We start from the raw sequence: 20,713 nt of genomic DNA, 5'->3' as shown, positions 1-20,713 counted from the left end.
ACTGCAAGCTTTCCAGTTTATACTGTTAGAGAAGATCGTAAACTGAATGAAATTAGCATTGATTTTGAAATATATCTATTGATGAGAATCTTAGGTCTATAAGTCTCTTTTGCATTCATGTGCTTCCCAAAGAGCTCTGTGAAACATGCCAAAATCACACTTGCCAAAGGATTCCCATAGCGATGTGGAAGTGTTAGTATTAATAGCAAAAAAATAAAAAGTAATCACTTATAAGAACTAAGCTGTAGTCGACAATACAATACAGGTTAATGTTTTTTTTCCTCTGTTTTTTGTCTCGTCTGAAAAAAAATAATGGTGTATAACATTCTGAAGACTGAAGACACACCAGAAGGAAAGTAAAGTCATAGGTTGCTCCCACACTTTTGAATGGGGAGCAGTAGAATGAAACAGGGGGCAGGCTGTAGAGCAGAGAAACTCCTGAACGCGGAGGTTTCTGACAGTCTCCTGGAGAAGCAGGGACGGGACCACATTTTTGTAAAGCCAAACTGGGAATGCTGTGTGAGAAAGGGAACCAGGCAGTGGTGGAGACACAACCTCGATGGCCAAATGGATCTTTTGAGCTGCTAAAGAAATGTTGACCATTGTTACGTCTTGGAAGTTGAGTTCCCTGGGATCAGAGCAAACTCACTGCTGGAGATTCAGAGCTGGATTGGCAGAGGTGTGCACATTTTTGTGGCAGTCTCAAAACACATTTTATAAAATGCCTGGCTCTGGCTCTGTGTAATTAACCCCCTGGGTAGGCTTTAATTGCCAAGACAACTACAGTCTCCCAGTAGTACAGTAATTCCCTTTCAGCTTCATTTCATACCCTCCTTCCAGTAGTCTGTCTGCCCTAAAAGACAGCAAACGTGGTTCCCTTTGAAAAGCTCTGATAGGGCTTGACCTGACAACCCCTGGTTCCTTATGCCCAGTGCATGTGCAAGGCATTCACAGACCTTTTCTGGATACAACTTGCTAGTTATTTTTAATAAGCCTATTTTTTTTTCCCACTTGAATTTGACAGGGATGCTATACTATACTGGCCAGTATTTACTGAGTAGATTCCATTAGTGACAGCATTTCCACTTCATTGCAGAAGTTATTTGGAAAATGAGGTCAAATAACATGGGAGATGTTAGCACTTATAATTGTGTGTAGTGCCATTGCTCATCTCCAGGTGATGGCATAGGGGTGACTCTTCTGGAGTTGTCTGTCCCTGTCCATGTTGGAGAAAGCATGAATTTCCAGCAAGGGCTGTATGTGTATTTTTGGCTGCCAAGGCTGGAAACGTGAATCTAAGTGACTGCACTTGTAGTTACAAGAAATCGGTAGCAAAGAAAGTTCTGAGCCCAGATCATCCGTCCATCACTTCTTCCTTCCTCCTTGAATTCCTTTCCCTGAACACATCTCTGTGTGACTTTTCTAATGGTACCCCAGGCTGCTGTCACAGGGCTGTGCTGCGAGGCTTGCACTTACCAACGAGTGTCTCAAAGTGAACGCGAAAGTGTCTAAACCCTGGGTTAAAAGATACATCAGGAAGTCAGAACCAGACTCCTTTTTATAATAATTGGGGCTTTTTTGCTTGTTTCAGTGATGTTGTTTGTAGAGGTTGTATTTTTGTTTTGTGTGTTTGGGGAGGAAGAAAAAAAAAACATATTGCTTCTCCCAGATCTTTCACTGATTGTGGCATTGCCCGTGCTACTTTTTTTTCAGGTCCCAAGTTGAGGGCTTAATTTTTTGACACATTTATAATGTCCTGGAAGGCTGTGGGTTTTATTCAGCACTTGGTATCAGGTAGCATTTTTCTGCCTAAGTTGAAATTGGATGTCACTGGATTTTACACAGGATGATCTCTTGCTTTAGTGGATTCTTACTAATGGAATGCTTCTGCCTGAAATGGGAGGAAAATGACCACCTGATTACATTACATTCCCACATGAAGCAAACAGAACGCATTAGAAATATTTCACAGACTTTTTTAAAGAGTCTGTAGTTGGGATGAAATATTTAAATACTCATCTGAAACAGGAAAGGCAATTCTAATAGTTACCTGCTTGCTTTGCAAGGAAATGAAAATAACAATGTATTTCCAAGAGAGGTGCAATTGCATTTTTCAGGTAATCTGTCTTTATTTTGCTTCAGTAATTGGACAGATCAGTTCTATGGCTATAAGTTTCCTATCTTTTCTTACTCACTTCCACTTTTTTCTTCTTCTGGGTATGTGTTCTCTAACCATTTCTGTTTTAACACTTAACTCTATCTTCTCTTGGATTACACCAATTTAGTAAAAATAAGAAGCTGAAAGCAGAGAATGTTAGAGGATTTTGAGCTATAGAAAAACACAGAAAACAGTCTGCCAGTTTTTTCTTCCCACTTTTTTTTTTTTTTTTTTGTAGATGCCTCCTAATCCCGGTCTGACAGCTTTACCTATATTGATTTTGCTATGTGATTATATGCAAACAGCTGCTGGAGTGATGGAGGTCCAGTAATAAGCGTAAAGAGTAAAACCATTTCATGCAGGATCTGCAGCCTTGTATTATGTCAGCTGATTTTGAGATGTCCAGAATATGAAAAATTCCTCATCTGCTTTCCAGCGTACATGTGCAGCTTGATAGGGAGAGGATTGTTTAATCCAGGCTACAGCTCATTGACTTGCTCATTCAGCCTGGAAAGTAGATCTGAGTGCATGCTTTCGCAGTCTGAGTGGTTTCTGAATGCACTATTGGAGATGCTACTTTACTTGAGCATCTAACAAGGAAAGCCTCTGCACAACATACCCACTGCTGGAGAGTTCAGCTTGCTGGGAACTGTTGGGGTGTAAGACCTGTATTTAGCAAAAGAATGAGCCAAAAGTGCTACAGGCTGCAGTGTGCAGCTGTAGCAAGTCTTTGAAGTGCTGTAACTTTATGATTGGAGGGATAAATTATCTGTAGTGAGATATGACCTCTTCATCCTCTCGATAAAGGAATATAATAGATTGGTGCTTTTCAAGTGCTGAGGCTGTTTTGTGTCTCCTTGATGACCACACAAAGAGCAGGCTTTTAAGTCATTTAGCCGGTTTTGAAAATTGTAGCCATATCAGATCTCCGTTACTCCAAACTATGTTTAAATTTATCATTGTAGATTCATTCAGAAATGTCTTCTAATATCTGTCAGGGCGGAAAATTTTTCTATTTAGAGCCTCTATTTAGATCTCAGGAATAAAAGTAGTTGCTAACAGGCATGGTCAGAACTTTAAATCTCTGCCACAGTGACAAAGCAACTGAAGACAATAAGTTTAAAAACATGGTTACAACAGACTTAACCTTCCAAGGTCCAAGCCATGTACCATAATTAATGAGGAGGAGAAGCAAGAGCAGAGCATTGGCTTAGTGCAGCTAATTTTTAGCCAACTTTGTGCTACCAGAACAGTAACAGTGCCTCTCAAGTGCCTTGCGTCGGCAGCAAATCAGTATATACAAGCCTCATCAATCTTCCCACTGCGATGCGTTAGCATAGCTCTGAGAAGGATGTCAGTAACAGTGCAAGGGGTTGTAATGAAGATAAATTGGTAAATCTGATGTGAGTGTCAAAATACATGGGCTGAATGAAGCATATTGGTTTCTATTTACTGTAAGTACACTAACAGGGTGCAATAAACTGTTACATAGTATGCATTTATATGCAGTAATTAGAGGAAAAGGTAATAATGTGCTGTAATTGTAGCCTTCTAAAAAGAATTCAAATTTCCACTCATTGAATGGGAAGTTGTAATTGTGAGGGGGGTTTTGATAGAAGGACTATCATTTTTCCCCTTGGAATTTGGTCAGGAATAGCACAGGGGAAAGAGCTGCTGGAAACTTTATGGCCACAGTTTCTGGGGGAAGGGGGTTTAAAATGTTGAAAAGCAGCATTTAAAAATAGCTCTGCCTCCTCAGTTCTTCCCACAAACACCATGCTGGTGGATCAGCGCTGAACCAACACCGCGTTCTCTGCCATCCTCCTCTTTTTCTCCGACATCTCCCACACAGGAACTTAATATATTTAACCTTGTTTTTCTTTTGAGTCTATTCATTTAGGCTGTAGCCTTCACTGTTGATGATGTCTAAAGTAAGTGGTCCTTTGTGAGAATTTGGCATGTTTTTTGTAAAATATAGACAGCAGTGTGGTAATATGCTTGTGTGTATTTTTCACAGCAGAAGTACTAAAGCTGAAGTTCATTGGGTTTATGTAGCTGAATAGTACTCTACAGAACACTGATTGCTGAAATCCTGGATTAGGAATCTGTGTAAGCATTTGTTTCATGGATCTTTAGCATTGCCCACATTTGGCAGAGGAAGCTGCATTTTTTCTGGGTGACATGCTGGTGATGGGGTAGAAATGAGGTAGTGTGTCTGATTGAACGTTTTGTCTGAGGTTTTAATGGCTCCAAAGGCACATGCCTTTCTGTTTTTAACATTGAAGCCTTTCAGATGATGCAAGGAAGATTAAAAGGGTAGGTAAACAGCTTTTTATTTTCAGCTTGAGTTTAAAAATGATTGCTTAAAGTTTTGCAGAATGTCAGTGCTTGCTGCCTTTCATTATTTTGATGTTGCCTGAAAGGATTTGTAGTGGAACAACAGTAAGTATAGAGAGAAAAGACAATGAAATCTATACCATGATGTCCACTTTGAATGGTGATGCTTTGAACTTGAATGACAACTTCTAAAGGCAAGGGGGGTAAGGAAAAAAGCAAAGGAAAGGGGAGAAAAAAAAAAAAAAGGAAGTAAAGACACAGTTCTAAAGCCAGCAAAACAATGCTCATCTCCTACCGGTCCTCTATGGGTTTATCAACAGAGGCTGCTGCCCCAAGGGTGGAGCTGCTCACAGGACAGCTTAGTGAGGTGGTGGATCTAGCTGAGACCTGGGATCATGGTGTAGAAAGTCACGCACTGAGGTCACCCATCCCACGCTGCAGATTTCCATCCTGCACACTCTATTCTTCGGGAGTTGTTATTGTGCACCAGCTTTCTAGAAACGCAGGGGCCTCACTTGGCCCCCCTTCCCCTTCACTCCTTTTTTTTTTTTTTTTTTTTCATCAAGTTGCTATTTTCAGAAGAAGCCAACAACTTCCCAAAGACAGGAGGTGACCAGAGGTTAAAACTCTCAGAAACAGATTTGCATATGACATTGCACACTGCTTCTCATGTGTACTCAGGCATAAAGTCTTACACAGCAAAATATGGGGAAAGTCCTGGTGTGATTCATCTGTCTGCACTGATAAGTGGTCTCCCTGCACAGACTAACATCTCTAGCTAATGTGATCCAATAAGATGGAGAATCATCAAGTGCATCACTGAAAATATTAGTAGTTCAGTGGCCTCTGTGCAAGAGATATGAACAGGAATTTTAAACTGCAAAATAATTAAGGCACGGCATTTTTACAGATTTTTCTCTTTTCCTTGATTATTGCAAATTTAAATAGCTCCCAGATGTCCTTTTATTTTAGATAGCGACTTGAGAAGTAACACAGATGACAAAGCCTAAGCATTGGGAAGATGGAGTTTAATAACATTTTTCTTCATGCGTGTGGAATTTTAATTTTACTCTGGTGTTAAATAAGAAAGAAACCTCCATGAAATGATGATAGTAGGGGAAAATAAGTTTAATTTAAAAAAAAAAAAAAAAGAAAAGTTTTCTGTTGAAATTCCTTAATCTCCCGTGTGAAATTCAGATAGCCAACAGGAAATGTGCACACAACCCTGATGACATAATATAGACCAAAGGCAAGGGGCAAGAATGGGTCTGTATATATCTACAGCTGTGATCCTCAGCTCATTTAAGTTATTCTGTGAACTACCAATAGCCTTGAGAGACTGGATGCACTAAGGATGTCTGTGACATTTCCACAACATCTGTAGACTTTTAAGTCACCCCTGCAAATGCTTTGTTTGCTTTCGGCCTTGTGCTTATGGTTGATTTCAGTCTTTATTTTTTTAGATACTGTTCATCTAATTCTTCTAGCTCTCTCAAAATTAGACTATTTTTCTTTAAAATGTTTTAGACATGCTGTCACCAGGGTGATGTAAAGGATGAACACACCACTAATAGTTCAATACATGCATTGTTTATATTCAAATATCTGATTCTGACCTTTGTTAGAGAATGCTTTAGCCATCTAGATAATCTGATGCTGCATGGAGGTTACGTGGCAGGATTTCAGGCCAACATTAAAAATCTCTCACACTTGTTTCATTAATTTATTCTATTGATTTGGGATACCAAGAGTAATGAAGAAAAGCAATCCACTTTTCTATGTTCAATGAACTTCCTAAATCAAAGATAACTCAGTATGCAGAACTTTGTTTTGTTTTTTTTTCTTACAAATGTTAGACAGTTATAGGAATGAGTCAAATACTTTACACAGCTTATATACATACATTATAAGCTTGTGTTAACTTATTTGCGTATTAAAATACAGAAACACAGCTCATTTATTATTTGCTCTCTCCTTTACTCTAGTAAGAGATTTGATTTTTCCAGTTCATCAAAATATATAATGACAGATTCTCCATCCGCAGCGAAATACAGCCCTGGGTCTATCTTCCACAAAATAATGTTTCACTGGGCAACGAGTCTGCCTAGAAATGAGCACTGAACCATTATTATTACAACACAGGTTTAGAAAACTATTAGCCATTTAGATGAGAAGTTACAGTCTGATCCAGTATAAAAATACTGATGATTTTGCATGTATGAATTCAGGTTCAAGTTTTGAAGTTCGTGGCAAGATCAGAGTTGTACAGGGGTAGTGCTTTGGTTCACACACTGCCGTCTACCACAAGTGTTGTTTCTTACTGGAAAAATCACATTTCTGATTGCCTAGAGCTTTGCTTTAGTGAAGGAATGATTTGCATATATCTGGAGCTGGCAGAGGGGAGGGAGCTTGTTTTACAGATTTCATGAATCACTGACCGGAGCTGTTGGGTCATGAAACGAAGAAATGAAAATCTGTAAAGTATAGAGCTGTCAACTTTTTCATGCTGGGCATCAAATGCCTCTTCTAGGATCTTCCTTGTGGACCCACAGCAATCCAGCAGCAGATCTTGGCTTTAAGCACCTCATCACATGCACGCGTGGAAGCAGATACTCAGTGTGTAGGCTTCATGTGCTGTTTTATCAGGTGTTTCCCACTTGTTCTATAAGCATAACAGAAAGGGTGGAATTGTGCCAGAACACAAATCCAGCCTGCAGGCTGCCACCCAGCAAGGTCTTGAGCATCTCCTGGGAGCAGAGAGGTGCATCAGCATTTTCTGAACCTGCTGGACCTAATTAAAATCTCACTAGACTTAGCATCATGCAGCTGTGAAGTCAAACAGTACAAGAAAGTGACCTTTTAGTTAACTAGTATTATCTTAAGTTATATGTGTTGTCAGTGTAGAGAGGGAAAAGTCTTGAGTTCTCTTGCTTGCCCTGAGTGGTGCACCTAGTCTGGTTTTAGAGGCATTGATTTTCTTGAGATTATCCATGGTAATACCCAGGATGAGGGAATTAAACACCGGCACCCATGGCTGCATTTTCCCAGATATGTCTGGAAATGGGTGAGTTAGCACATGAGAGAAAAGCAATTTAAAATATACCCAACACCTGTTTTTTTTCTGCTCTGTTTGCCAAACTATGTGATGGCGGAGCATTAGATCAATGTAAATGGGATGGAAAAGTATTATTAAAACACCAAACATTATTGTGTGGTTTGAAAATTAGGTCTGCAGCCATGTGTTAAATGCTGTTGAAACACAGGATGATATATTAATGGTTTTCCTTCTCGTATTATAAATCATTCCTCAGGCTAAGGTTATGTAGGCGAATTCTGTGGTTAATCTGTACTAAGTTCTTTTCTGTCAGGATTTAGGAGTTCGTTCTAATGTTGCTTTCCCACTGATGGATTAGCTCAGAGATAAGCTCAGGATCTTTCTTCATTGGATGTTTCTTAAGACCTGTAGCTCTCTTTTTTTGGGGGGTGGAGCCCACCTACCAGCCCCAAATCGGTCAGATGTGTGCTTTCAGGGTGTCTCTAGTGCCAGGCTCTGTGCTTTGTGAGACAAAGAGTCCTCGTGAAGGGCATGCTGCTTTGCTAAATTTCACATTTGTGTTATGAATGTACCAATATTTTAATCTTTTGCAGAAGCAGCAGGAAATCTTTCACATGATTTGAATCTATTTTAAATGTACAGAGTCTTTGTGTTATCTGAAGCATGTCTGCCTTAGTGCTATATCATGTGTTCTGTAGCATTTGCAATACCCATCAGCTGCCAGACTGCTAATTTATGTCTGTAGGTGTGAGCACACACACATGCATTCACACACACATTTTGTGGAGGTCTGCATTTCGTGCCTCTCTGGCTAAGCATTGCATTTAAAGCAGGGAAGCATCTTTTTCTCAATTAGCAGTACGTTGCATCTGTGCTAAAGTCCTTTCTGAGCACAGAAAAACCTAGAATGCCTTTTAATTAATCCAGCATTTAGAAACGTGCCCTTACACAAGTTTTGCATCCTTTCGCCCTTTCTTCTGGGATGATCTGTATTCAGCTGTTCAGAATTCATGCCTGTTATCTCTAACAAAAGTTAAATCTGGGGTATTTTCACAACATCTTTACTACCTGTCCTGTGATTTCAGGGACACTTCAGTTGCCATTCATATGCACACAATCCAACCACCCTGTGATACATCCTGTTGGGATCCCAGCACCTCCAGTTCCTTTGACATGCGTTGACTCCGGGGTGGTTTGGGATGTGCTCTTTCATCCCAAGCTGTTGCAATGTCCATGGAGTCTGACTGCAGATGGTTCCCAGGACCCCCACAGCTTCCCCAGATCATCTTCACTTGTCTGCCCTTTGGTTTCCAGGAAGCCCCTTGCAAGGGAAAAACTAGAACAATTTTAGAACAATTTTTGCAAGTTCAGTTAGATTTAATTATCTTTTCTCTATCATTTCTCTGTCGTGGTTAAGACCATCCTTACTCCTGAGGTCCACTCCCTTGAGTCATAGTATCTGTCAGTCTGCACTCACATCATCTACATTTTGTCTGCTTCTTCCTCAGACTTTTTTTTTTTTCTTTTTGTCTCCACATTGTTAATGCTCATATTGTCCAGGGTCTCATAATGTCCAGTATTGGTGATGCACTGGAAGGTCTTCATTGCCCAAAACTGCCCCACCAGGTTGTGCAGTTGGTAAGAACCAATTTTTAGTATACCTTGAGTACACTACATTTTCTTTGAGTCTTATCACATCTCTTACAGTCTCCTCACCGTATCCTGTAATGTATTTTGATATTATATACTTTTCTCTTTGTCTGTGCTTTTGTTTAACCAGATTGCCACCCTGTCCCCCTGCCACATAATCCTCCAACATGCAGTTTGAGCAAAAAGACATACAAAAAAGGGCAGGAAAATGTCATGCAAAAATGTGGTAGTCTGCAAAATTTGTTTACTGTAGTATTTCAGAATAATTTCTTGTGGCAAAAGTGCATCATTGTGTGATATGTGATGAAATATGATTGGAGTATTTAACATAATTTGTAACATGACACAAATTAAAGTATTTACTAGACGCCTAGAGATAAGAAAACATCTAATCAGGTTGAGAATCAGTTTAATAAGCATATTTGACACCTTCTTTCTCTCTAAATATATTATCATGGAACATAAGAATCCTAATACTTTTCTTATCTGACTTCAGCTTGATAATAAGAGACCAAACAATTCTTTTGCTTTTTATGAAGATATGATTTAAACAGAAAAGTACAAAGGCCCTGAAGCATCAAGTGCAATGAAATCTGCCCTCAAAAGCAGTAATTTTCTTTTCCCAGCCTAACGAATTTCAGTTGTCAGGAAACAGATTAATCTCCTCATTCTGAAATGTAATATTGCAGTTTGCTAGTCTCATGATACAGGGATGTTGAAAATGTTATCATAGCAGTTCTAGAGTACATTTTATGTTTTGGCAAAAAAATAATGCTTTCTTTGGCAAGGAATATTCTAAATATTCAAAAGCAAGGATTAGCATGAATAACTGAGAGCAAAAATGTCAGAATGAAAATAGTGAATTATTTTTTCTCACATTCCCTGGGAAAGTAAAAAATACAAATATTGCTAATGGTGGTCTGTCAATTTATGGCTTCAACATTTCTGAAGACCGGCGTGTTATCTTTAATCAAGATACCAATAGAAAGCTTAATACTTTCTGTCATAGCCTCAGATATATTTGTTTTTCCCTGTGGATCTTGTTCCCTTCCACTACCATTCCAGATAACGTTTAAGGCATTGTATAAATAAAAATGTGTTCTTAACCTTCAAGGCCACAAAGGTATTTAAAAGACTTAATTGAAAAAAAACATGGAGATTTTAAACTTGTCACTTCCTATTGGCACCTATTTTTTCAAAAAAACATAACCATAGTTTAAAAAATAGCCCCCAAGTTTCCAGAAAGCCGTAAGTTTTGGACTACCCATTTTATCTAGAGACAATGTCTTGTTATGTGATATAGCGAAGTGTGCCATAGCGGTGTGGCCTTTGTTGACTGAACAAGAAGCAGAAAGCAACAAGATAAGTGCATTACTGTAGTCTCAAAAGAAGTCAAAAACACATAGCTGAAGGAATAAAAATGTTAATTGACACTTGAGGTTCGATTGCATATCATCCTATCCTCCTCACCAAAACCTTTTTTTTTTTTTTTTTCCAATGGACCTGCACAAATTTGCTCTTTGTGCTGCAGTTTTGGACATATGTTTGTGGGATAAACTCAAATACTAAAGTCCAATCTTGTCCTTTTTGCATTGGTATTTACCACATATATCTACAGCTAAGGATCTTTCAGTATTTTTGTTGCAAACCACTGCATGCAGCCTGACTGAAGTCTTAACTCAAGCATCTCCACCATGGAATGGCATTTTAAACAGTAAAATAATATTTGCATTAAGCGTATTCTGTTCAGACATTTAATTCTAATATCCGACGCTCAGTATCAAAGTATTAATTCAAAGCTGTGGCTTTTTTTATAAAAAGGAATCTGATGCATAGAGAAGATTTTGTTTTTTCTACATCCCTCAGAGGCTGCCTGGTGATAGATGACACCAGTGATAGGACGCCCGACTTTCAGCAAGCTGCTGAGCTCCCGAAAAAAATCCTCACTGCTGCAACATGGTGCTCAGCATGGGACTGTCATTTATTCTGCTTCTTGACAGAGCAAATTATCCTACTTGGAGCTGCAGGCTGTGTTTTCAGTACCTCAGTTCTTGCAGGGCTGATTTGGTGTCCCTTCCCTCTCTTCCTCGCCATAGCATAGACTGAGAACCTCCAAGCTCTGAAACTTGAGAGCCCCCGGCTTCTCTAGGTGTGCAGCCATGTTCCACTGGCTCTTGGATGTCTAAACAGTAGCAGCTCAATCAATTACATATTCATGCTCTATTTTGTAAAGGTTCTTGAGCATATAGATTCACCAGACTCACAAAGCAAAGCAGGAATTGCATCTTAAACTTCTCGTGATTGACAAATTGCCTTTGCTTCACTGAGCCTGTAAATAAGATTTAGATATTTTGTCAGATCAGTAATCCATGGATTAGACCCTCTCTTAGTCCTCCACTTCTAAAACTCGATGCAGTTACAGAGAACAAGCATAATATCTGCATATTTTATGTGCAGTTTCCAAAAGGAAGCAGTGGTGGTATTATAGATGGTGTCATCATGAGCAAGCATCAGCACATCATGACCCCAGCATCTAACCATCGGGATTAGCGCATGGGGCTGACATATCTGATCTCCCTGTGCCAAGGGATCACGCCTCCAGTACTGAGCCTGACAGGATGCGCTTGTGCTGTTCAAGCACTCCCATAAATCAGGAGCTTTCTCACGGCTATTTCCAGCAAAGTGCCCAGCCCATTTAACACCCCCTGAGACTTCCTCAAAAGCAAAGCAGCTCCTAAAACTTTTCTTTTTCAATCTCTTCTGCTACAAACCAACAAAGCAACTCATTAGAGGGACTCCTTCTGCTTCCCTCCGTTCTCTCCCTTCACCTATTGAGGGCTAATTGGAGGCCCGTAAAATGAATCAAGGAAAATTCTTGTTTTTCTCCCATGTATCACTCTTGCACTAGCAAACTGGGCATATTGTCTCATGCCATGTTTTATTGTCCCCCAGATCACATTATCGGCAGGGCAATCTCACAAAGGTTAATAGCATTACTAGGTTGTCTCTCGGTCTGACATTCTTGCTCATCACTCTAAATCCAGTCATTTTACCAGTGGCCTTGGACATCTCTACTGAAGTTAATTGGATGCTGCTTACTGCTGCCTTCAGACCCACCTCTATAAATCGGAACTACTTGTAGCTTATTGTGCCTGCTCCTGACTTTAATTTCACAACTGGGAAAAGGATGTGTGGGTTGATATACCTGGCTTTTCAACCACACACTTTGACATTTGCAATCCAATTATCAGTCACCTTGGCCATTCATTCAGTCCAACTGTCTTCCCGCTGGCATGCCATGTGTTACCACCTACTCTATATACAGCCTTAATGGGAAAAAAAAAAACAGTAAATTATGAGCCTATATAAATCCATTAAAGAGTTACTATGACTCCATAAACCTTGGAAGTGAAAGTGCTCTATGCAGTTGTTGGTACCGAAGTTGGAATTGCTGCTCTGTGGTTTTGGAAGGTCCCAAATTACTGAAGTCAGGCAAAAGAAGTATCTGTTGAGGACCTTGATATCCACACTCTCAGAACTTGAACCTTCAGGAATGTGCATGGTAAGATCTTGATACTACGTACTCGAAGAAATGGTTGCCATCAGTAGAAAGTAGTGAATTTATATTAATCATTTTTGATGAAATATTTCCCTTTCCTGGATGGAAAGTACACTGCCTAGGGTCAAATGGCATTTCACTGCCCTTTTGCACAGCAGTTAATGCCATCCTGTGGCTGCAAAAATCAAATGCACATTAAAGACTAATACTGCAGAAGAATAGAAGTGCTAAGAATATTTTAAAAGTTGTGTTCTTTTAAAATTCCTCCTGCATTGCAGGAGTAGAATGTCATCTTTTTATTATTCAGGCACACAAAGATCCCTCTCCAGGACTCCAGGCAACTGTATAATTAATTAATTATAATAGTATTAATTGATTAATTAATATTAATAACCTGAACATTTTTAATGGGTTCTGAGTGTTACTCAGGGAAATCCAGTTTTCTGGCCAAGATTTTTTTTTTCTTTGCAACACATTTGGAATGTTAAAACCGCGGGACTGAGTTTCATGTTGAGTTTCATAATCCCTAAGATGACCTTGTTCCTATACTCACACCTATTTATTTATGTTGTCAGTATGGTCTCGAGACATTTTGAAAATTATTCATATACATTGGTCTTTGCAGGATCACTAGCTATATGTGTAACAATTTTTCCAACAGGAAAAAGAACATTTTAAAGATGAGAATTATGTAAGATATCACTGTTTCTTAAAACAAAATCCGTTTGCCAGGGTGTAAAAGTATGGCTCTTCCTGGTCAGTTATGATGCCTACTGTTGTGCTGCTAGAGTGGCGCACATCTTCTCTACCCTTTAGCTGAAGGTGTACAAGTTTCAGGTACTTCGCTTGTTATGTAGCTGGAGGTGAGGGCTGGGCAAAAGCTGAATGAGAAATAAAAACAAGTTCAACTGAGGTTGTTGAGCTCTAGTGAAACCCTATTGTCACCAAATCAAAATGGGAAAATTCCCACTGACTTACAAGTCGGAGGATTCTACAGCTGGCAGGGTCCTTCTCCACCAAGCAGCTATCTGTAATTCTTTGGCTGCTCAGACAACACGAGCTTGGTTCAGCAGGGAAACATGTCTTTAGACTTTCCCTCTATCTCTAGCCATGCAGTATGTGCATACCCCACTGTCCCTGGTGTGGTTTCGGATCCCAAGACTAATCAGGTGCTTGTGGAGGTTTGTAGTAATTCAGCAGAGAGAAAGCTGAAAAGAGAACTGAACTGACAAAAAGAGAAAGTGTTACAGTGCACTGGTCCTTAAATCTATACTTTGCTGTGTCAGTATTGCCTACTAGAAAAAAAAATAAAATAAAAAAATGGTTTTACTATTTCAGATGAAACTCGGAGACCTAATGCACCCATCAGGGAAGGGACCGATGGCTCTTGTCCTATATTGAATGAACAGTTAGCTGAATTTCAGTTTCAAATGTTTTGTCTTGGACATCATTCCTGAGCCTGCTTTCCAGGCTGACTTTTCAAATTGGGAAACTGAGTTTGGGAGAAGTAAAAAGGTTGTCCATGAATATAAGTTTTGCTCCAAAATCAGCATCTGAATTTTTCCCAGCTCACAGTCCCATGCTGATTCTCAACCAGCTTGTAGAAGTGACCCCCATGTCAATGTAAACCGGATAGTAGATATTTATAGACACTTTGAATTGAAGACAAGTGGAGAGCGAGATAATCAGGCTTGTCTGTGTTGCCTATTAGATGAAACTGTGATTAAATACGGCCCAATTAATGCTTATTATCTGTCTAAAATTAATTTGTCACAGAAAGTTGTGAAGTAGACATCAAGAAGTCAAGTAGAATTTTTATTACTAAAATCAAAGCAAATATTGATTTAGTTTACTTTAACTTGGTCTGACAAAAACAGGATGAAATTGTCATTAAAAAAAATAAACTCTAGAAACAGCTCCAACAACAAACCTCCTTATTCATGCTTATCTCCTTTATCTTATTATATTTATCTTGCAACCTGGTTTTCTGAGCATTTTTTAGTCCTTACCTAACTAAAAAAAATCACTTTATTCAAACATACATTTGAATTACATAGTAATTGTAATCATATTCTCATTTAAGTGGACTGAAATTTTACTTTGTACCTCATTGTTAATGAAAGAAACTTATATCAAATAACTTGAATATCACCAAAAGAACTCTTGATTTTTTTTTCCTTTTTGATCAATGAGTAAGGTCACAACAATCTTCCTGAGTGACAGTTCACTAAAACCAGTGAAATTTATGAGGTGTAAGAAATCCTTTTTGGCCTTTTACAAATTTAAAATATCTCCCTAGGATCAAAAATTGGAAATGAACTATACCCCTTAAGGGTCTGATTTTATATGTTTTCTACCTGAGTAAGAAATTCATTTTTTCTTAATCAGATTTTTAACTGATAAGCTTTATTTTGAACATAAAACTTTAGAAGCTTCATTTTTATATGGAAAAATAAAAATTGCATTTAAATGTCAGAGACTGCAAGTCAGGCTATCAGCTATAAAACTGTCTTTGAGACATTCTACATAGAATTTTCCCAGCATATGTGTGGATGCAGAGCATTCATTATTTCTTGTGTATTGCAGAAAAATAGTATAAGATGGAAATTGGCTGTTTATGGCAATTACTGATGGGACTCTATGGCTTTCACCCTGAGATGTCTGGTTCTGGTTTGGGCTACTTTGATATTGATCAAAGGCTTGTTGATAAGCGATGAATTCTGTGGTAGGGTTTTGGGAATAGGGAGATGACTAAGAGGTTATCTGTAGAGAAATAGCAGAATTCCTCACCAAAACTGTGGTTAAACAATGCATTTTCCTTCAGTGGCTAAAACATTCTTAGAAATTTCTCCCTCCCCTGACTTAGGGACCTGCCATTCATTGCCTTGTTCTGCTTCCTCACTGCCACCCCAAGACTAGTTAACCATCTGCCTTTGGGGGGATTTTGTTTTCTTTCAGCAGTGCATTTTAAACCCTAATTATTTCAGTAATCCTGTTAGTAGCACAGATGCACAAACAGTTTATTGATGGGTGAAGGTGGCTGCAAACCGATGTCAGGGGAAGAACAAATGGCTGCAGGAGGAGCTGGAGATGGGGATGGATGCATCTTAATCTGCCTTTCTGCCAGAAACAAGGTGGTGTCATCCACTGTTAACACAACCAAGGGATGCTTGTTAGAGCAATTAAAAAGAAACAACAACAACAACAACAAAACACTGCTATCTTTCCTTTGAAAATACATGGTTCTGCTTCATAAAGTAGAATAGAATTTGGATGTGTTGTACCTATAAAGTAAATAACTTTATGAATTACAGCATGTATCTTTTAATTCAGTGGTAGCCAAATAAATGTATTACCTACTGAATAATAGAAATATTGTTTCAAGGCTGACCATCACAGAGCCTCACCAAGGCTGTTTCATCAACCTGCAGAAAGCACTGGCTGTTGGCATGCCTAAAATTGTTTAAAAAGTAAGTTTTAAGATTATAGTTCAGAATAGAAGACAACATTTCCTTGGAATACTGAAAGTTTTCTTTGAAGTTATTACTCTGTTGTAACAGAAACTGCATGCCATATGATATCTCTAAAGACATGCAGAGCAAGCTCCTGCATTATGTCTTTTCTTTGAGTAAGTTCAGCAACATGTGCTGTGTTAGCATGAGGCAGTGCTACTGACTTACGGCGAAATATTTGGAGGGGTATTGCCACACAGAGTCAATCATCTGCACTGTATTTGAGAGTTTCTACTAAAAGAGTTGCTGTACCTTAATTTCCCATCAGTTTGAATATCTGGGGACCTACACTACAAAATGATGCAGCTGCACACCAGAGCAAGGATGTAAAGTACAATTTGTTCTGCTGCTTGATTAATTAACTCCACAATGACTATAGCTTGATTAAATTCTGGCAATATATTAGCATGTATTTTTGAGCATAGTCTTTCTGCTGATAGTTGAGACATAAAATAAATTATTAACATTAGCTGTAAGAAAAATTCTTGGAAGCATCGATAAAATCTTATATCTTTATTAAATCCAAAATAATTCTCTCACTAGTACATGATTAGACATATTGACTGGTCTAGTATGAAGAAGAGAAGACTGGGAATGTGCAACAGTCTTCATAATTTTGAGTAAACTTTGAAGAAGGAGTTTGGTTCCTGCTTATAGCGAAGATTGTAACCAAGTGAGTTTTGTGGATGGAAAATGAAAGGTAGTTGAATATTTGAGAAAAGGTTAGTGCAGTGAGTTATGAAGTTGATACATACCTCTTCTGAAGCACAGAGACTGAGAGCAGCTGTATTTCTTGAGTGCTGAGATAAGGTTTTTGGAGAAGGGCATTATCCGTAGAGGTAGATATAGTATAGATGAATGGTCTCACATGTCAATATTTGATCACAAGTGTTTTTTATAATGAGAAAAGTAAAATCCACAGATGGCTGAAGTAGATATTCAGGTATGAATGGAATTACAATCAACATAGAAATTGCTAACATTAAACTGCCTTAGGATCTTAATTTGCAAGCTTGACTTTATTTAAAACTGCTTGAAGTGAAATATTCGCAGATTTGACTACTCATCATTTTCTGTTCACAAAACTCTTTGATTCTAATCTTTGCTATCAGCAGGAGCTAAACATCTTCTTCAAAGTTTGCTATGAAGATCAATACACAACTTTTATCTTCTTTCTTGCTTAGAGGCTGTTAGGGTAGTTATACTTCTGTTTAGTAATAGGTTATTCTAAAGAGGTTCTAAATCCCTATAAAAATTGTTTTTAAGCAATCACATATCGGTCTTTATCATGTTTGTAAGGTGTCAGTTTGAAGCTGGTTAAACATTAATGGGTCCAGATATCGTAAGAGGACTATTTGGAGTGTCTTCATCTTTCCAATTTTTCCTTCATCATATGTTGGGTTAGCAAGATTTATTATTGTAGCCTCTTCAACTAAAAAAGGAAGGTTTTAATGTATTCAAAATGCCTTTACAGTTGTTATTTGGAGACAAAGATGGATGTCCTACTATGATCATCTCAAAATTTCCATTCCTCTAGTTACAAACTCCGTGACATGGGATGTGATAACATCAAGATCAAGCATCACTTTAGTTGGTGGTGGTATAGCCTAAGAGGTCAGGAAAAGTCCTAGAGAAATACTTTCTCTTAACAGATGATTGTCAGCTGAATCATAACTGACTACATGCTACTGTTAGGTAGTAGAGGTAAAGGTTATTTGTATTTAACACCACCTAGGGAAGTAGGAGGCACATTTGGACTTGAGGGGAGTGATCGGCGTAGAATCACTTCCAGGCAAAATTTTATCTACAGTTTGTCACAGACAAAATTAGATGAGCTTGTTACTCCTGAGGACTATAGTTTTCTTTTTACTTAGTGAAAAGAAGGGGAAGATGCTATTTTGAGATTACCTAAAGGAGTTACTTGTGAAATAGAACAGACTGTTCTGTCATCATGGGAATTTAATGGAGCAATACCTGGTTCTGCACTCATCATAGCACATACCCATTGAAGAATACTGTAAACACAGCCTAATGCACAAAGGTTGCCAGTGACTCCAAACTGTAACAAGTTTTAAAAGTAATGCCCATGGAAAATTATTTTTCTTTTATAGACTCAGTGTTGAAAGCTATGCAGATCCTTCCATGTGTTGCTACTAAAACTAAAATACAAGTCCGAAGTTTCTTTTCAGAGTTTATGGCTTTTGTTTACTTTTTAATTTTTCAAAAAGCTTGTAGAATAAAGTAGGACACAAAATAAGGGACTTTTTGATTTTAATTAGGAGTATTTCTGGACCTTCAGGTCACCCATTCTGATATTTCATACCGCCTGGTCATAGTTTTCCATTTGTTTACCATCTTCTGGTCTCAGTACTATGAGTGACAAAAGTTAAGATCTGAAGCCTGTAAGACTTTCTTCAGCACGTTCTTCTAATATTTAGGTTTGCAAATACTGCAGGGAGCATTTAACTCCAAATGAAAAAGCCTTCCTTCCTTCCTTCCTGTCTTTTGGCAATACACTGTTGAAATTACCTGATGTCATCGTTAATTCTCAAATGGCGTAACAGACCATTATGCATCGCTTTCTAGCTTGGTTGTGGCTGGAAGCCATTGACTTTTCTAATCAGCCACCTAGAGAGTTTGTGTCAGTAATAATCTGTATTTTAGAAGTACTCTAAATTATTTATTTCTCATAGTTGGCCAGAGTGAATGTATTAATCTTTTATGATTGAAAACAAGAGTCCCCCTTATTAACACATTTAAAGGAAATCAGGAAAGATCATATTGATATGATTGACACTGTTTCCTACAAGAAGTGTTTAAGAAATTTGTCTTTTGGGACAGCACTAAATTCTATTAGGGCAAGTGAAATAAACAGATGCCCACTTATTTTCCAAAGCTGCCAAATAAAGGCTTTAAAAAAATAATCTAGTTTGCTACAGCTAAACCAGTATTTGTGTTGGACAAATAAATAAATAAATAACATATGTAACATGGAGTTTTTCTATTCTATTTTGTATATCTTTGACCCTGGCTACCTTCACTTTGTACCAATAATCCAACATGTAGTTCAGTAGTATCATGTATTTCAGAAAAATATGTCCTTGTAAGAATTTAGCTGCAAACTTAAGTCTCTCTCTGAAGTAGGCATAGAGAGTAATTCAGTGTATTTGACTTTAAGGTTTCATTCAGCCTTCAATGAGCTCTCCTTTATCGTCTTTTATTTCTCTTACTTGGGCTGAATTCCAGACACTCTTACAATAGGTAATGCATCTCGTTTGCGCATTGGCAGAAGAAACAAACCCATTAGTCACTAACAGCGGGGGTATGCCTCAGCTCTCAGACTCCCTTTGATCATTTTTCTGTCTCCAGTAACTCAACCAGATTCTCTTTTCTAAAGTTTTCTAAGCAAAATTAGCCTTGCTGCTGGGGGAAGGGAGAATTTTTTACCTGAAAGCCTCATTATGCACACTCCTCAGATGAAAGGGAGGCATCTCTGCTCAGTCTTTTTGCATTAAGCAGTATCACACGAAGGAAAATAAACAAGCAAATATGACATCTTCAGCATTTTGCAATGCTAATGACAGTAATGTGGCAGCCCCTCTTGACTTAAAAATTGGGTAGGCTGAGTATTTCCTCCTGCCAAGGAATGATATGGAAGAAGATTCTTGTTCTTCCCGAGGCTTGATAACTCATATTAAACACCTGCTGATTGTCTTGTTGTACTTGTTAAAGTAAGATCCCTGCTAGCTACTCTCTCCAGCTGAGCTAATAATTATCTTGGAAGTCACGAGCTTTTGTTAATGAGACTCTGTGTTGTACTTCTAAGTCAGGAAAGTGGTCCTCACAGTTGCATAGGTATTCTGAAAAAATTTGGAGGCTAATCCTTCTTCAGTTAAGTGTCACCCTCCAATTTCTAAGAAGGGTGACTGTCTCAAGATCAATGATTAATGTCACCAGCATTGAGGTCTGCTAGACCTACCCTGTGTTTTAACCAACACTTTGGCCGTAGAAGTGTCTCCTCCATGCCTTCTCAATGGTCATAAAAATAAGAAGTTTTCATATCTAACATTCCAGATGTTGCATGTTAATAATGTTGACCTTGGTTTTCACTGTGAAGGTCCACCGCTACAGAAATGTCTTTGTAGTTGATCTGTGGGGTTCCAACATAAAAATGAATATGACAGAGTATCTCTCAGTCCTGGTTTCCTGTAAACTTATTTCAGGTAGTGTTAAAGTCTGCAGACCAAACACTGTGCAAAAGAGATGGAAATTGACTTACCCAGATTTTCAAAGTTCTGTTGTTATACTGAATTTACTGTATTCTGCAGAAGGAGATAGTCTTTGTGTGTTTTTTTCAAAAAAAAAAAAAAGTCTAATATAAGTAGAAGAAATTTCAGGAGGTTATGTCCTGGTTCTGACAGCTGAAGGAACATTATTGTATC

At 38.3% G+C, this 20,713-nt stretch overlaps 1 protein-coding gene across 1 annotated transcript in view; it reads left to right on the top strand.

Moving 5' to 3' along the window:
- The window catches only part of FAT3 (FAT atypical cadherin 3), a 428,576-nt gene that overhangs the window by 293,008 nt on the left and 114,855 nt on the right, over positions 1-20,713 (top strand). The gene's annotated exons all lie outside the window — the stretch shown is intronic.

The sequence above is a fragment of the Cygnus atratus genome, chromosome 1, assembly GCF_013377495.2.
Source record: "Cygnus atratus isolate AKBS03 ecotype Queensland, Australia chromosome 1, CAtr_DNAZoo_HiC_assembly, whole genome shotgun sequence".
Taxonomy (NCBI): Eukaryota; Metazoa; Chordata; class Aves; order Anseriformes; family Anatidae; genus Cygnus; species Cygnus atratus.
This window is presented reverse-complemented; position numbering and strand designations above follow the sequence as displayed.